Source organism: Globicephala melas, chromosome 9 (assembly GCF_963455315.2).
Source record: "Globicephala melas chromosome 9, mGloMel1.2, whole genome shotgun sequence".
NCBI lineage: Eukaryota > Metazoa > Chordata > Mammalia > Artiodactyla > Delphinidae > Globicephala > Globicephala melas.
In genome coordinates, this window is record NC_083322.1 from 98,487,731 (window position 1) to 98,506,011 (window position 18,281).

The 18,281-nt window shown below is 39.8% G+C and overlaps 1 protein-coding gene across 6 annotated transcripts in view; it reads right to left on the reverse strand.

Annotated features, from left to right (window-relative positions):
- The window catches only part of URGCP (upregulator of cell proliferation), a 93,071-nt gene extending 75,256 nt beyond the window's left edge, over window positions 1-17,815 (reverse strand). For 2 of the 6 annotated variants that reach the window (XM_030871283.3, XM_060304908.2), the window contains exons 1-2: window positions 17,216-17,814; window positions 6,294-6,417 (exon numbers count right to left, since the gene is read on the reverse strand). The gene's annotated coding sequence lies outside the window, so the exon portion shown is untranslated. Of the gene's footprint in view, window positions 1-6,293; window positions 6,418-17,215 lie in introns of all 6 variants that reach the window. The other 4 variants (XM_030871280.3, XM_030871282.3, XM_060304906.1 and 1 more) reach the window with 3 other exon arrangements.
- Between the last annotated feature and the right edge of the window lie 466 nt (window positions 17,816-18,281).

The window sequence follows — 18,281 nt, forward strand, 5'->3', positions numbered from 1 at the left end:
TAGATTGCTTTGGGTAGTAGAGTCATTTTCACAATGTTGATTCTTCCAATCCAAGAACATGGTATATCTCTCCATCTGTTTGTGTCATCTTTAATTTCTTTCATCAGTGTCTTACAGTTTTCTGCATGCAGGTCTTTTGCCTTCTTAGGTAGGTTTATTCCTAGGTATTTTATTCTTTTTGTAGCAATGGTAAATGGGATTGTTTCCTTAATTTCTCTTTCTAATCTTCCACTGTTATTTTATAGGAATGCAAGAGATATCTGTGTATTAATTTTGTATCCTGCAACTTTGCTAAATTCATTGATTAGGTCTAGTAGTTTTCTAGTGGCATCTTTAGGATTTTCTATGTATAGTACCATGTCATCTGCAGACAGTGAGTTTTCCTTCTTCTTTCCCCAAATGGATTCCTTTTATTTCTTTTTCTTCTCTGATTGTCATGGCTACGACTTCCAAAACTATGTTGAATAATAGTGGTGAGAGTGGGCACCCTTGTCTTGTTCCTGATATTAGAAGAAATTCTTTCAGGTTTTCACCATTAAGAATAATGTTTGCTGTGGGTTTGTCATATATTGCCTTCATTATGTTGAGGGAGGTTCCCTCTACGCCCACTTTCTGGAGAGTTTTTATCATAAATTGATGTTTAATTTTCTCAAAAGCTTTTTCTGCGTCTATTGAGATGATTATATGGTTTTTATTCTTCAGTTTATTAAGATGGTGTATCACATGGATTGATTTGCATATATTGAAGAATCCTTGCATCCCTTGGATACATCCCACTTGATCATGGTGCATGATCCTTTTAATGTGTTGTTGGATTCCATTTGCTAGTATTTTGCTGAGGATTTCTGTGTCCATGATCATCAGTGATATTGGCCTGTAATTATTTTGTGTGATATCTTTGTCTGGTTTTGGTATCAAGGTGATGGTGGCCTCGTAGAATGAGTTGGGGAGTGTTTCTCCCTCTGCAATTTTTAGGAAGAGTTTGAGAAGGATAGGTGTTAGCTCTTCTCTAAATGTTTGATAGAATTTGCCTGTGAAGCCATCTGATCCTGGACTTTTGTTTGTTGGGAGTTTTAAAAACACAGTTTCAATTACAGTACTTGTGATTGGTCTGTTCATATTTTGTTTCTTCCTGGTTCAGTTTGGGGAGGTTGTACCTTTCTAAAAATCTGTCCATGTCTTTTAGGTTGTCAATTTTATTGGCATATAGTTGCTTGTACTAGTCTCTTATGATCCTTTGTATGTCTGTGCTGTCCATTGTAACGTCCCCGTTTTCATTTTTGATTTTATTGATTTGAGCCCCCTCCCTCTTCTTCTTGATGAGTCTGGCTAAAGGTTTATCAATTTTTTTTTCTTTTTTTTCGGTATGTGGGCCTGTCACTGTTGTGGCCTCTCCTGTTGCGGAGCACAGGCTCTGGACGCGCAGGCTTAGTGGCCATGGCTCACGGGCCCAGCCGCTCCGTGGCATGTGGGATCTTCCCGGACCAGGGCACGAACCCGTGTCCCCTGCATCGGCAGGCGGACTCTCAACCACTGCGCCACCAGGGAAGCCCTAAAGGTTTATCAATTTTATTTATCTTTTCAAAGAACCAGTTTTTACTTTCATTCATCTTTTCTATTAGGTTCTTCATCTCTATTTCATCTATTTCTGCTTTGATCTTTATGATTTGTTTCTTTCTACTGACTTTGGGTTTTGTTCTTCTTTCTCTAGTTGCTATAGGTGTAAGGTTAGGTTGTTTATTTGAGATTTTCCTTGTTTCCCGAGGTAAGTCTCTATTGCTATAAACTTCCCTCTTAGAACTGCTTTTGCTGTGTCCCATAGGTTTTGGATTGTCGTGATTTCATTTTCATTTGTCTCTAGGTATTTTATGATTTCCTCTTTGATTTCTTCAGTGATCCATTGGTTGTTTAGAAGCTTATTGTTTAACGTCCAACGTGCTTGTGTTCTGTACACTTTTTTTCTTTCTTGTAGTTGATTTCTAATCTCACAGCATTATGGTCATTAAAGATGATTGTTATGACTTCAATTTTATTAACACATTGTTGACCAGAGACGTATTAATACATCTTTTGTTACCTGGATGTTATTGAACAGAGATGTATCAATATGTTCTTAGAGACTGCTACAATTAACATCACTGTGCAATTTGTTAGAGCATAAATTGATCAAGGTTCTTTATACAACTTACAATTGTCATTATCATTCACATTTTGCTCCATTAAGTTTTTGTTCCAACCTTGTATATATTATATACATAAAATCTTCCAAAATGACGCATTGCAAAATTTTGAGTGAAGAATTTTTCAGTCAATTTTATGCACATACTTTCTCTGATGTCTGACTGACACATGTACTAGTGTCTCAGAAGATGATAGTTTTTCAGAATACAGTTCTGATTCAGATGATGTGAATATTAGACCAATAAAAAGATTTTAAAAAATAGTGACTGATTCTGATACAAAAAGTGAAAATGAAACTCAGGGTGCCAGAGAATGCACCTTTGCTTCTACAGAATAGTGAATTGAAAACAACATTTCATGAAAATTAGAAGATTTTACAGGTATGTCAAGTGTCTCTATTGAAGGCAATAACCCACAAAGTGTTAGTGAAATAAAAGAATTAATTTTTGGCCAGCCAAAATAAAAATCACCAGCTAAAGGCATTACTTTCTGCAAAAATCCCTGGGTCAATAATCAGTAAAATTTACCGAGGCTCGCTTTGTGGCCCAGCATGTGCTCAATCCTGGAGGATACTCCACGTGCACTTGAGAAGAACGTGTATTCTGCTGTTTTGGATGGAACGCTCTATAAATATCAATTTAGTCCCTCTGGTCAAGTGTGTCATTTAAGGCCTGCATTTCCTTATTGATTTTCTGTCTGGATCATCTGTCCATTGATGAAAATAGGGTGTTAGAGTCCTCCACTGTTTTTGTGTTACTGCTGATTTCTCCTTTTATGGTTGTTAGTAATTGCCTTATAAATTGAGGTGCTCCTATGTTGGATGCATATCTATCTACAATTGTTATATCTTCTGGGATTGATCTCTTGATCATTATGTAGTGTCCTTTTTGTCTCTTGTAACAGTCTTTATTTTAAAGCCTATTTTGTCTAATATGAGTATTGCTACTCCAGCTTTCTTTTGACTTCCATTGGCATGGAATACATTTTTCCATCCCCTTACTTTCAGTCTGTATGTTTCCCTGGATCTAAAGTGGGTCTCTTGTAAACAGCATATATACAGGTATTATTTTGTATCCATTCAGCCAGCCTATGTCTTTTGGTTGGAGCATTTAATCCATTTACATTTAAGGTAATTATCATATGTATGTTCTTATTGCCATTTTGTTAATTGTTTTGGATTTGTTTTTGTGTTTTTTCTTCCCTTCCTCTTTCATTCTCTTCTCTTGTGATTCAATGACTTACTTTAGTGTTGTGTTTGGACTGCTTTTGCTTTTTTGTGTGTATCTATTGTAGATTTTCAGTTTGCTGTTCCCATGAGGTTTTGATATAGACGTCTGTATATAAACAACAATATAGATTGTTTTAATTCAATAAAGACAATATAGATTGTCTATAATTTCAAACGCATTTCTGATATCCTGCATTTGTGCTCTCCTCTTCTCACAATTGCTGATTTTGATATCATATTTGTGTGCAGATGATTTCCTACCTTTACTGTATGTTTGCCTTTACCAGTGAGCTTTTCATTCATAATTTTCTTGTTTCTAGTTGTGGCCTTTTCTTTTCCACCTAGAGAAGTTCCTTTAACACTTGTTGCAAAGCTGGATGGTGGTGCTGAATTCTCTTAGCTTTTGCTTGTCTGTAAAGCTTTTGATTTCTATGTTGAATCTGAATGACAGCCCTGCTGGGTAGAGTATTCTTGGTTGTAGGTTCTTCCCTCTCATCACTTTAAGTATATTGTGCCACTCCCTTCCGGCCTGCAGAGTTTCTGCTGAGAAATCACCTGACAACCTTATGGGAGTTCCCTTGTATATCGTTTGTTGCTTTTCCCTTGTTGCTTTTGATATTTTTTCTTTGTCTTTAATATTTGTCAGTTTGATTACTATCTGTCTCAGTGTGTTCCTCCTTGGGTTTCTCCTGCCTGGGACTCTCTGCACTTCCTGGACTTAGGTGACTGCTTCCCTTCCCATGTTAGGGAAGTTTTCAGCTATTATCTGTTCAAATATTTTCTCAGGCCGTTTCTCCCTCTCTTCTCCTTCTGGGACCCCTATAATGCAAATGTTGGTGCATTTCATGTTTTCCCAGAGGTCTCTCAGACTGTTCTCATTTCTTTTCATTCTTTTCTCTTTATTCTGTTCTGTGGCAGTGATTTCCACCATGCTGCCTTCCATGTCACTTATCCGTTCTTTTGCCTCAGTTATTCTGCTACTGATTCCTTCTAGTGTATTATTCATTTCAGTTATTGTATCATTCATCTCTGTTTGTTCTTTAGTTCTTCTAGGTCTTTGTTAAACATTTCTTATGTCTTCTCAATCTGTGCCTTCATTCTTTTTCTGAGATCTTGGATCATCTTTACTACCATTACTCTGAGTTTTTTTCAGGTAAGTTGCCTATCTCCACTTCCCTTAGTTGTTCTTCTGGGGTTTTATCTTGTTCCTTTATCTGGGACGTATTCCTCTGCCATCTCATTTTTTCTAACTATCTGTGATTGCAGTTCCTGTTCCACAGGCTGTAGGGTTGTAGTTCTCTTGCCTCTGCTGTCTGCCACCTGAGGCTGTCTGGTGGGAGGGACTGGTACCTGCCCACTGGTGGGTGGAGCTGGGTCTGGTCCCTCTGGTGGGCAGAGTTGTGTCTGAGTGTGTGTGCATTATTGGGTGGCTGTTTATTAAGGAAGACTTTAAGCAGCCTGTCTGCTGATGCATGGGGCTATGTTTCAGTCCTGTTGGTTGTTTGGCCTGAGGTGTCCCTGCACTGGAGCCTTCAGGCTGTTGGGTGGCGCCAGGTCTTGGTGAGAACATGGCACCCTCCTAGAGGGCCCACGCCAATGAGCACTTGCCACAGCCACCGCCACCAGTGTCCCTTTCCCCACAGTGAGTCACAGTTGCCTCCTACCTCTGCAGGGTACCCTCCAACAATAGCAGCTAAGTGTGGCCCAGTCGCTTATGAAGTCACCGCTTTTTTCCCTGGGTCCTGGTGCACATGAGACCCTGTGTACACCCTCCAAGAGTGGAGTTTCTCTTTCCCCCAGTGCTGTGGTGACTTTCAATGCCAGACTCTCTGGGGGCTCTTCCTCCCATTCCCAGGCCCCCAAGCTGAGGAGCCCAACATGACGCTCTGAACTTTCACTCCTGTAGGAGAACTGCTGTGGTATAACTGTTTTCCACCCAGTGTGTATGGGATTTGATTTTATGGTGATTGCACCTGTCTTACCATCTCTTTGTGGCTTCTTCTTTGCCTTTGGATTTAGGATTTAGGGTATCCTATCTTTTTTGGTAGGTTCCAGCATTTTTTTTTTTTTTTTTGGTCAGTGGTTTTTCAGCAGTTAGTTGTGATTCCGGTGTTTCCATAAGAAGGGGTGAGCTCACATCCTTCTACTCTACCATCTTGCCTCCTCTCCTTCCATAAACTCTTTTCAGGGACATATTTTGTTGATATATTTTTTTCCTTTGAATGGGCCACACTTTCCTGTTTTTTTGTATGCCTTGTAATGTTTTTGTTGAATACTGGACATTTGAATCTAATAATGTGGTAGCTCTGGAAATCAGATTCTTCCCCCTTCCCCAGGGTTTGCTGTTGTTGCTGTTTTTGATTGCCATAGGCTGTCTCTGTCCTGAGTATCAGCCTAAGGTGTAAAGTTAAGGGCTTATGTCTTTTCTGAGACTCTTCTTAGGCATGCGTAATCACTTTCTAATTTTACCCATATATGCAGTTGTTTTTTAATAGTCTAGCCTTTAATGTCTGTCTCCCAAAAGACGAAAAGCAAAAAATGAAGGGGGGATGAAGAGTGCTGGCCTTTAAATATCTTGAAAGACACTTGAGCCAGATGGGGTAGGGGCTTGCAATAATGGGAGGAGGTGCAACAACAATGGCTCCCCTCTAGCTCTATTTGTCTGCACCTCTGTGATCAGAAGCAGCAATCAACAATCATATAACAGATCCCTGATATTTGAAAGAAAAGGTACTTGTTGCCCACCCTGACTCTCACAAGCTGGGTGCAAGTTGCTCCAGGAACACAGTCACACAGATTGTGTGTTGGGAATTGGTAGCTGCTACTGTGCCAAGTGCTGATTATTGACAGAAATTTACCATCCAAGGGTTCCCCTAAAAGTTACCTGTGTTCAACAGACTCCAGAGGTCCAAAACAGTTACATCAGATGATTCTGCTGGTGCAATTTTTGCCTAGTTGGGTAGACAGATTCCTGGTGTTTCTGGCTCCACCATCTTCCCAGAAGCCTCCTTTTTAAAAAAACAACAACAACAAAAAAAGAGTTTTGTTTTCATTCATTTTCCCTGCCATTTTTCTAATTTATATTTCATTCATCATCTCTGTTCTAATCTTTATTATTTATTCCTTGTGCTAGCTTTTGGTTTAATTTCTCCCTCCCTTCTAAGGACAGTTTGGGGCAGATTTAGGATTCTTGATTGACACTTTTTGGTGGTTTTCTTTTGGCACTTTGAATATACCAGCCCACTGACCTGTGGCCTCCAAAGTTTCAAGTGAGAAATCTGCTGATGATCTTACTGAAGGTCACTTCTATGTGATGAATCACTTCTCTCTTGCTGCTTTCAAGATTTTCTTTTGCTTTCAACAGTTTCTATGTCTCAGTGTGACCTTCTTTGAATTCATCTTATTAGGCGTTCATTAAGGTTCTTGGGTGTTTATGTTCATGTCTTTCTTCAAATTTGGGAAGTTTTAAGGCATTATTTCTTCAAATAATCCCTTTGCTCCTGTCTGTCTCTCTCTTCTTCTGGGACTCCCACAATGCATGTTGGTACTCTTGAAGATGTTCCACAGGTTCCTTGGGCTTTGTTCACTTTCCTTCAATCTTTATTCTTTCTGTTCTGCAGACTTGACAATTTCAATTGTTTTATCTTCTTGTTCACTGATTCTTTCTTCTCCTACTCACATCTGCTTTTGACTGGGATCTAGTGAGTTTTTCATTCAAGTTATTGTACTTTTCAGCTCCAGAATCTCTTTTTAGTGTGCTCTTATACTTTCTCTTTATTCATAGTTCCATTTTGTTCATACATCATTATCTTGACTTTCTCTATGTATTCCTTTAGTTTTTTGAGCGTCTTTAAGACAGGTTTTTTTTAATTCTTTGTCTATTGGGTCTGCCATATGGCCTTTCTCACCAGTTTCTGTTGATTTTTTTTTCTTTGCATGGAAAAAATTTTTTTCCTGTTTCTTTGCACATCTTATAATTTTTTTCCCTGAAAATTTAATATTTGAATCTAACAATGTAGTAAGTCTGGAAATCAGATTGTTCCATTTCTCAAGAGTTTCATTTTTGTTTACTTTATTGGTATTTTTATTGTTTTATGCTCTCTCTTCCAGGGATAAGCCTGAGGTATAAACTTAAGGTCTTATCAGGTCTGAGTCTGTGTTTTTCCTTAGACATGTATGGTGATCTGTACATGGGTTGCTTTTGAATGTCCTAGTCCTTAAATGTCTGGCTCCCCAAATAAGGAGAAAAGATAAATAAAGATGGAGAGAAAAGTGCCAGCTCTTTAAATCTCCTAGAAGTTGTTTCAGCTGTAGGGCTTGGGGCTTGCAACAATGGGAGGGGTGGTGCAGCAATGACTGCCCAGTTCTATGTCTGTACTTCCATTATCAGAAGCAGCAATCAACAATCAGAACACAGGTCCCTGATATTTGGAGGACAGGGTCCTTATTGCCCACCTTGGGTCAGCAAGCTGCATGTCAGCTGCTCCTGGTACAAATGCACAACTGACTGTTTCAGAGCTGAGGTTGGGGGATGGGTAGCAATTGCTGAAATTGACCAAAATTAACTGCAATTTCCCTTCTCCTTGAAGTTGCAAGTCTGAATAGACTTCAGAGTTCCAACATAGCTATATCAAGCAGATTCTGCCAGTATTAACTGTCCAGGAAAGAAGACAAGGTTCCCGGCACTTCCTACTCTGTCTTCCCAGAATCCCAAAGCTCTTTTTATATATTGCTGAATTCTACTTATTAATGTTTCATTGAGGAATTTTTGCATCTGTATTCATGAGAGATATTAATCTGCAGTTTTCCCTTCTTGAATGGTCTTTGTATGGTTTTGGTATCAGGATAACACTGGCCTCACAAAACGAGTTGGGGAATTTCTCCTTTTCTGCTTTCTGGTAGATAATGTGTAAAATTGGTTCTTCTTTTAATGTTTGGTAGAACTCTCTGCTGAAAACATCTGATTCTTTCTTTGGAGTTTTTATGTTTTATTTATTTATTTATTTGGCCACACTGCATGGCATGTGGGGTCTTAGTTCCCTGACCAGGGATTGAATACATGCCCCTTGCATTGGAAGCATGGAGTCTTAACCACTGGACCACCAGGGAAGTCCCTTCTTGGGAGGTTTTAAATTAAAAACTCAATTTCTTTAATATTTATAGAACTATACAAAAATTTATATTCCATATTGGATGATTTTTGAGGAATTAGTCCATTTCACTTTAGTTGTCAAATTTATGTATGTAAAATTATTTATATTTCCTTATTCTTTGAGATCTACAAGATTTGTAGTGGTATCCCACTTCATTTCTGATATTGCTAATTTGCATCATTTGGCAATATTATTGATCTTTTCAAAGAACCATCTTTTGCTTACTTTCTCTATTGTTTTTCTACTTTCAATTTCATTATTTCCCTACTTCTGCACCGGACAGGATCCTAAAGTGAGAGCTTAAATGATTTTCTTGAGACTTTCCCTTTTTTCTAATGTAAGAATTTGGTGCTATAAATTTTTCTCTAGCACTACTTTAGTTATAGCCCACTTGTCTTGGTATGTTTTAATTTCATTTTCATTTAGTTCAACGTGTTGTTTTTATTTCCCTTGAGAGTTCCTCTTTGACTCAAAGATTATTTAGCAGCTTGTTTCCAACTAGAGATTTTCCTGTTATCTTTCTGTTACCGATCTTTAGCTTGGTTCATTTGTGGTGAGAACACACACAGTATGATTTCACTTATTTTAAACATGTTGAAGTTTGTTTTATGGCTCTATCATGGTAAGTGGTCTATCTTGGTAAACTACCCACGGGAACTTGAAAAGAATGTGTATTCTGCTGTTGTTGGGTGAAGTGGTGTGTGTGTGTGCATGCTGCATCCTGTTAATTCATGGTGCTGTTGAGTTATTATATAACCTTGCTGATTTTCCACATACTTCAGTCAATTATTGAAAGAGGGGCATTGAAGTCTCCAACTATAATCATGGGTTTGTCAATTTCTCTTCTCAGTTCTGTCCGTTTTTGCTTTAAGTATTTTGCAGCTCTGTTGTTTGGTACATATAAATTTAGGATTGCCATGTCTTCTTGATAGCCTGACCCTTTTAGTATTATGAAATGCCCCTCTCTGACCCTAGTAATTTTCTTTGCTCTAGAGTCTACTTTATCTGACATTAATGTAGACACTACAGCTTTTTTCTGATTAATGTTTGCATTGCATATCTTTTGCCATCTTTTTACTTTACTACCTATACCATTAATTTTGAACTGAGTTTCTTGTGGGGAGCATATAGTAGGGTCTTGTTTTTTATCTACTCTGTTCTTCTCTTTTAGTTGGTATATTCAGACATTTACATGTAATGTAATTATTGATATGCTAGGACTTCAGTGGGGTTTTTTGTTTCATTTTGTTTCTTTCCTCTGTTTTCTTCTTCTGCCTTCCTTTGGGTTACTTGTACCTTTTTTTCTTTTAGAATTCCATTTTGCTTTATCAATAGTGCTTTTGAATGTATCTCTTTGTATAGACATTTAGTTGTATTATATTATGCACACATAACTTTTCATAGTCCTCTGGTGTCAAGATTTCACCAGTTTGAGTGAAGTGTAAAAACCTTTCAATCCTTTCAGTTCCTTTACCCTCTGTCATTTATAATACAATTGTCCTAAATATTTCCCCTACATGCTTTGAGATTCATAGACAATGTTACAATTTTTGCTTCAATCACCAAATGTAATTTAGAAAACTTAAGAGAAAAAATTCCATTGTATTAAGTAATATTTTTACTCTTTCTATTGTTCTATCTCCTTTCCTGATGTTTCAAGAATTCTTCTTTTATCATTTCCTTTCCAGTTCAAGAACCTCCTTCAGCCCTTTTTAAAAAATATAGGGTGGATCTACTGGTGACAAACCCTTCTAGTTTTCCTTCATCTGAGAATGTCTTGATATCTATACACTTTATTCCTGAAGAATATTTTCACTGCATATTGAATTCTTAGTTATAGTTGTTTTCAGCACTTGGAAATGTGATGCCCCTTCCTTCTGGCCTCTTTAGCTTCTGATAAGAAACTTGCTGTAATTCAAATTGTTTTTTACTTATAGGTAAAGTATTATTTTTTTCTTTCTGCTTTCAAGATTTTTCGTCTTTAGTTTTCAGAATTTTGACTATGATGTATCTTGGCATGGTATTTTTTGGGGTGCATCCTATTTTGGGTTAGCTCAGCTTTTTGAATCTGTAGTTTTATGTCTTTTGCCAAATTTTTTTTTCAGTCATTATTTATTCAAATATGTTTTCAACCCCACCCTCTTTCTCCTCTCCCTCTGGGATGCAGATGAGATAAATATTAGATCATTTGTTATACTACCATAGGTCCCTGAGCCTCTATTCACTTTTTTTTTCCCAATCTATTTTTCTCTGTTGGTTAATTTCTATTGTTTTATCTTTACTTTCACCAATCCTTTCCCTATCATTTCCACTCTGCTGCTGAATCCTTCTAGTGAGTTTACTATTTCCTTTATTGTAATATTCAGTTTTAAAATTTCCACTTGGTTCCTCTTTATATTTTGTATTTCTTTGCTGAGACTTTCTAGTTTTTTGTTTCAAGCATTTTCAGAATTTTTTAATTAAAGTATTTTTATCATGCCTGCTTTAAAACCTTTGTCAGAAAATGCCCATCTCTGTGTCATTTCTGGTTTGGTGTCTGATGATTACCTTGTCCTTCTCAAGTTAAGATAGTCTTGGTTCTTGGCATAATGAGTGATTTTCAGTTGTACCCTGGACATTTTGATTACTGCATTGAGACTCAGATCCTATTTAAATCTTCTGTTTTACAGGCTCCTCTCACATCACATCAGCACAGAAGGGAAGACCCCACCTCAATTCTGCCAAGTGGGGGTGAAATTCCATCACCCTGGCTGGGAGGGTATGATGATTAATTTTGTATGTCAGTTTGACTGGGCTATAGAATGCCTTGATTGTAAAGATTATTTCTGGATGTGCTGTGAGAGTGTTTCCAGAAGAGGTTGGCATTTGAATTGGTGGACTGAGTAAAGCTGATGGTCCTCTCCAAAGTGGGTGGGTATCATCCAATCTACTGAGAGCCTGAACAGAACAAAAGCTCAAGCGCAAATGCTTGAGCTGATATCAATCTTCTCTTGCCCTTAGTGTTCCTGGTTCATCTCTTCTTCCCACCTCCCTCTAGTTTCTCAGGAGAACCCTAATACGAGGCATGGGTGGTGGGGGGAAGAGGGGAGAGTGCCTTGTAACTGCTCCCTACATGTTCATGACTTTCATGAACACTACGAAGGAGGAAAGGTCTCATTATTATTGGGTGGCCATGACAATCCCAGCTTCTCTTGGTCTTTTCTGAAATCATCCCAGCAAGACAATCGTGGAAGTCTAGGTTCCCCACTTAACCTTTGCTGAGGGGGATGAGGGCCCATTTTGTTCCATGGTGTCTGGCTGCAGTAAAGCAGTTATTGTCTGTAAGTTTTCTGTCTTGCTAAGTTGCCTCTTTCCTGGTCCTTGTTTATTTCCCCCCCAAATTCATATTTTGAAGCCCTACCCCTGAGTGTGGCTGTATTTGGAGATGGGGCCTCTAAGGAAGTAATTAAGGTTAAATGAGGTCATAACGTTGGGCTTTGATCCAATAGGGCTAGTGTCCTTATAAGGCACACCAGAGAACTAGTGTTCTCCCCATGCAGCCCCAATCCCTATGTACATGCACCAAGGAAAGACCATGTAAATATATAGTGAGAAGGAGGCCATCTACACACCAGGAAGAAAGCCCTCACTGGAAACCAAGTCAGCCAGAACCTTGATCTTGGACTTCTGACCTCCAGATCTGTGAGAAAATAAATTTCTGCTGTTTAAGGCACCCAGCCTGTGGTACATATGGTATTCCCAGCAAACTAATAGAGATTCCCTTGGCTCAAGGTTTTTCATGGGGTTGCAGTCAAGCTGTCAGCCAGGATCATCCCAAGGCTTAAATAAGGAAGGATGAATTTCCAAGCTCATTATTATGGTGTTGGCAGGATTCAGTTTCTTGTGGGGTGTTGGGCTGAGGGCCTGTTTTTCACTAGCTATTGCTAGGAGGCCTCTCTCAGTTCCTTGGCACAGGGGCCTCTCCACAGGGCAGCTCACAATATGGCAGCTGGTTTCCATCACAGTGAGGAGGTGAAGGAGCAAGGGAACAAGAGAATGAGAAAGCAAGAGTGTCTGCTCAAGAGAGAAGCCAGTCTTTTACTTAACCCTAATCTCAGCAGTGACATCCCATCACCTTTTCGATTCATTAGAAATGTCACTATATCCAGCCTACACTCAAGGAGAGATTAAGAAAGGGCCTGAATACTAAGAGGTAGGTATTGTCGGAGGCCATCTTGGAGGCTCCCTACAAGCTTTCAGTGGCCAAATTTGGGACAATTTGAGCAGCATAATAAATGACACTAATGGATTAAAACTGATAGAATAAACATCCATGAGTCCATACTGTTATAAACAAAATAATTGAATAAATAAATACAGATCTTCAAAATATGGTGGGGTTATGTCCTGATAAACCCATAAGTTGAAAATGCATTTAATACACCTAACTTATGGAACATCATAGCTTAGCCAAGCCTATCTTAAATGTGCTCGGAACACTTACGTTAGCCTAAAGTTGGACAAAGTCACCTAACACAAAACCTACATTATAATAAACTACTGAATATCTCATGTATTTTATTGAATACTATGCTGAAAGTAAAAATCTAGAATGGTTGTAAGGGTACGGAATGGTTCTAAGTGTACTGGTTGTTTACCTCCCTGACTGTGTGACTGACTGGTTCACTGCCACTGCCCAGCATCACAAGACAGTATCATACTACATATCACTAGCTCAGGAAAAGATCAAAATTCAAAATTCGATGTACAGTTTCTACTCAACTTCTATTGCTTTCACACTGTCGTAAAATCAAAAAATTATAAGTCAAACCACTGTAAGTCAGGGACTGTCTGTAAATAAATGGAGGGGAAAGGACAGCTCTTCCTTAGAGTAGAATTCCATTTAACAAAGGTAGAAAGAAAACAGGAAATAGAAAATCACCATTTGGTAAATACCACAGTAATAACTGCTGTGAGCAAGAATGAAATCTAAAATTACTGGATGAAACTCTGATTTAAAAAATAAGGTAAATGCAAAGTCTTAAAGTTTCTCCCCACAAGCTACTTATTAATTTAAAAAGAAAAGTTTTTAACTTTACAGTTAAAGAAATCTGATAAATAACAACTTAACAGAAATGGCATTTGAATTGGTGGACTGAGTAAAGCTGATGGTCCTCTCCAAAGTGGGTGGGTATCATCCAATCTATTGAGAGCCTGAACAGAACAAAAGCTCAAGTGCAAATGCTTGAGCTGATATCAATCTTCTCTTGCCCTTAGTGTTCAGAAATCTGATAAATAACAACTTAACAGAATGATCAGACTTAACCATTAATGACTTACCGATTTCACGTACCTCTAATATGATGCACCAAGAAGGGCACATCACATCTGTAATCGTTTTGCCAAAAATGCATCAATCAGAAAACCCAAACTGATTGATTTCTCATCAATCAGAAAACCCAAATTGAGGGACATCTTACAAAATAATTTTCCCATACTCTTCACGTGTCAAGATCATCAAAGATCATCAAAGACAAAGAAAGACTAAAAATTGTCTAAGATTCCAGGAGGCTAAGGCGACAGGATAAACCAACACAAAGTGGGATCCTAAATTGGATCCTGAACCAGAAAAAAAGACATTGCTTGGATAATTTTTTTTAAGAACCATCTTTTATTGAACTATTTTATTTTTAAAAATTTTTATTGGAGTATAGTTGCTTTACAATGTTGTTAGTTTCTACTGTATAGTAAAGTGAATCAGCTATATGTATACATGTATCCTCTCTTTTTTGGATTTCCTTCCCATTTAGGTCACCACAGAGCACTGAGTAGAGTACCCTGTGCTATACAATAGGTTCTCATTATTTATCTATTTTATACATAGTATCAATAGTGTATATTGACCCCAATCTCCCAATTCATCCCACCCCCCTTTCCCCCTTGGTATCCATGTTTGGATAACTAATGAAATTTAAATGGAGTCTAGTAAAGAGTATTGTATAGATGTTAATTTTCTCAATTAAATAATTATATTACAGTTATGTAATATACTAACATTAAAAGCTGGATGAAGGGTATACAAGAACTCTGAGTATTGTTATATTTCAAACAACTTTACAGACGTATAATTTACCCACTAGCAATCCTGCTCTCCCTCAGCCCTAGGCAACTACTAATACACTTTGTCTCTAGAGTTGCCTATTCTGGACCTTTCACATAAATGGAATCATTTGGAAATGGAAGCTTTTTGTAACCGGCTTCTTTCTTTCAGCATAATGTTTTCGAGGTTCATCCATTGTTATGTGTTGAATTGTGTACCCCCAAAAGATGTTCAAGTTCTAATCCCAGTACCTGTGAATGTGCCTTTATTTGAAATTTGGATCTCTGCAGATGTCAAGTAAAGATGAGGTCATTAGCTGTGGTGGGCCCTAATCCAATGATTGAGTCCTCATAAAGAGGGGAAATTTGGACACAGCGATAGGTACACTTAGAGGGAAGATGAGATCAAGACACAGGAAGAACACCATCTGCAAGCCACAGAATGCCTGAGGCTACAAGAAGCTAGAGGATAGGCATGGAAAAGATTTTCCTTCACACTCCTCAGAAGAAACCAACCCTGCCAATACCTTGATTTCAGACTTCCAGCCTCCAAAACTATGAGACAATAAATTTCTGTTAAGCCTCCCAGTTTCTGGTACTTTGATATGGCAACCCCAGAAATTGAATATATTCATGATACAGCATATTATCACTACCTCATTCCTTTTTATTGCCAAAATTATTCCACTGTGTGGCTGTATGACATCTGGCTTATCCACTCAGCATCTGGGTTATTTTGACCTTTTGGCTAGCATAAAAAATGTTGCTGTAAATATCTGCATACAAGTTTCTGTGTGGACATGTTTTAATTTCTCTTGGGTATATACCTAAGAATGGAATTGCCAGGTCATATAATTCTATGTTTACCTTTTTAAGGAACTGCCAAACTATTTTCCAAAGTAGCTGCACTATTTTATATTCCCACCAGTGAAGTGTGAGGGTTTCAACTTCTCCACATCCTCACCAACACTTGTTACTATCTGTCCTTTTGATCATAGCTAAGAGAGTATGAAGTAGTATCTAATTGTGGCCTTGATTTGCATTTTTGTAATGACTAAGGATGTTGAGCTTTTTTTGTTTTATGTGCTTATTGGCCATTTCTATATCTTCTTTGAAGAAATTTCTACTCAAATCCTTTGCCTAGTTTTTTAATGAGTTTATCTTTTTTATGGACTTGTAGGAGTTTATATATTCTGGATACTGGATCCTTATCAAATATATGATTTGCAAGTATTTTCTCATTCTTTTTGCTTTCTTGATGGTGCTGTTTGAAGCACAAAAGTTTTACATTTTTATGAAGTCCAATTTGTCAGCTTTCATATCTTTTATTATATTTGCAAGACTTCAGTACATCTAAAATTACTTCAACATAAAAAAACTATAAAAATCTATGTAAAAAGTTTAGAAGACTATGTTCTAGACTACCAAAAGGAAGGAGAAATGGAATTTTTCATTTGCTATTCAACACAATTCTGTTTCTTTTCTTTTTCTAGATTATACAAGTGATGCAAATTCTCTGGAAATTTTAGAAATTAACATCATTAGTAAACTCACCATACAGGGATAACCATCACTGTCACTGAAGTTTATAGTCTCACACAAGCTTATAAACACTCATAAAAATTGAGGATCATTTGTTCTATGAGGGGCGAGCCATGTAAACAATGTGGGGATGGATGACTCATGGACTAACAGGAATTTGTGTTGCCATGCTACACCAAGGAGAGGCGGTGCCCAACCAGGGCCATGCAGCGGACAATGACTTGAACTGGCTTTACAAGGTGAATGATGGCTGTGCTTTAGGGGAAAAAGAGAGAGAAAGTTTTCTAGAGGGCAACCAGGAGTAAAGGAATGTCAACGGAGCAGTGATGTAAACCCCTGATAGTAAGCCACACTGGATGACACTGGATTTTGAAGGGGCTTCCATGGCATGGGATGCAATCCATGCAGGCCACAGGGCATCCTTGAAGACTTCTGGACAAAGACATGGCCGGGGACCATGGAAATGTCTGAGATACATTTTATATTCGGCGTACTCACATGCAGATGACCATACATCCTGGTTGGTCAGAGACAGCCTCAGATTACACCTTTGGTCCTAGAGTTGCACCCCTTTTCATTCTCAAAAGCCCCCAAATTTGGAGGATAAATATTATCATCTACACACACACACACACACACACACACAAACACACACAACAGAACTTTCACAATTCTCACCTTTATTATGCGAAATGCACTGAGATTTTGCATTCTATTTTATTTCATTAAAAATATATATATATTGGTTGCAACCCATTAAACTGACTTTGACACACTAATAGCTCCTAGCCCAAAAACTCTGACCTAGATGCCTGTCACGTCCTGGGAAAAGGGGGAAGAAGACATTTAAGTTTGGATATGTACAGTTTAAGGCCGTGGTTCTCACCCTTGCCAGTGCATCAAAATCAACTAAAGCATTACTGAAAATGCACATCTCCAGGCCCACTGCATATAAAGCTCTACTACGTGTATTTCTACGGAAAAGGCTGTAACATATTTGACAAATAACACATGAAAGGGGATGAATACTTACAGAATTAAGTTCAAAGCAGAACCACTACTTTCAGGAGTATGTGACAGCCTGGGATGGAACACGGCGGGGGGGGTGGGTCAGAGGGCATGGCTGCGGTACCTCCTGGGTGCTCGGCGGGTCCCTGTTAAAGCAACGACCGCCCCTCTCTCCGCCAGCCTCCCTAGATCCTCACTGACCCGGGAGGTAGGGTCGCGGGGCGGCAGAGACCAGGGGAGAGGCAACCGGCGGCGCGGCCGCTCCGGGTCGCCAGAGCCTGCTTCGCTCGCCGGCGCCAGTACGCGCCGACACGCGCCGAGACGCGCCACAGGCAGAACACCGCCCCATAGTGCCCCGCGGCGCGCACGCGCAGGCGGCCGTTCCCAGCTTGCAGCCCAGCGCGGCGGCTGAGCCGGCCAGTGGTCGCCTCTGGCAGCCCCGGGCCGGTAGCCCCTGTCCCCAGCAGCGGGGGCAGGATGGCGCTGAGGCGGACCCAAAAGGTAAGGAGTCCTCCTGCCCTCGGGCTCCTTGCGAGTCCGAAGCGTCGGTTCGCGGGCGGGGGTGGCGCGACCGCCAAGTGAACGGCGGCTGAGAAGGAACAGGGTATGGTCACCCCTGCCAGTCAGGGAAGCAAAATCAGCGCCCGCGCGGCCTTAAAAGGGAACCGCGCTGTGCGCGGGGCGGGGCGAGGTCACGTGTGGCTAGCGTGGGGCGGGGCGGGGCGAGCGGAGCGTCTCCACCTGGCACTTGGAACCAGCTGCGGACTCGCCACGCCTTGGGCCATGTGCGCGGGCACCCTGGGCAGAGTGACGGCGGCTGGCCCCAGAGGAAGGAGGGTATGCCCTTGTCGGGGGGTCTGGAGGGCTGAGCAGAGGAGTCGAGGTTTGAGCTGGGCCCTAAGGGATGAGTAGGGTCTCTGCAGGTGCAGAAAAGGGACAAGGGGATTCGTGGCCCGGGAGAGACGTGGTTGGGCTTGGGGCAGGGTGGGGATGACTGGGGTTTAAGCGCAGCTGGAGCTGGGGATGGGAGTGGGTGGGCCTTAGGGGCAGTCCTGGGATAACTTTTTTGTCCTGTAAGTAATTGGGAGTCC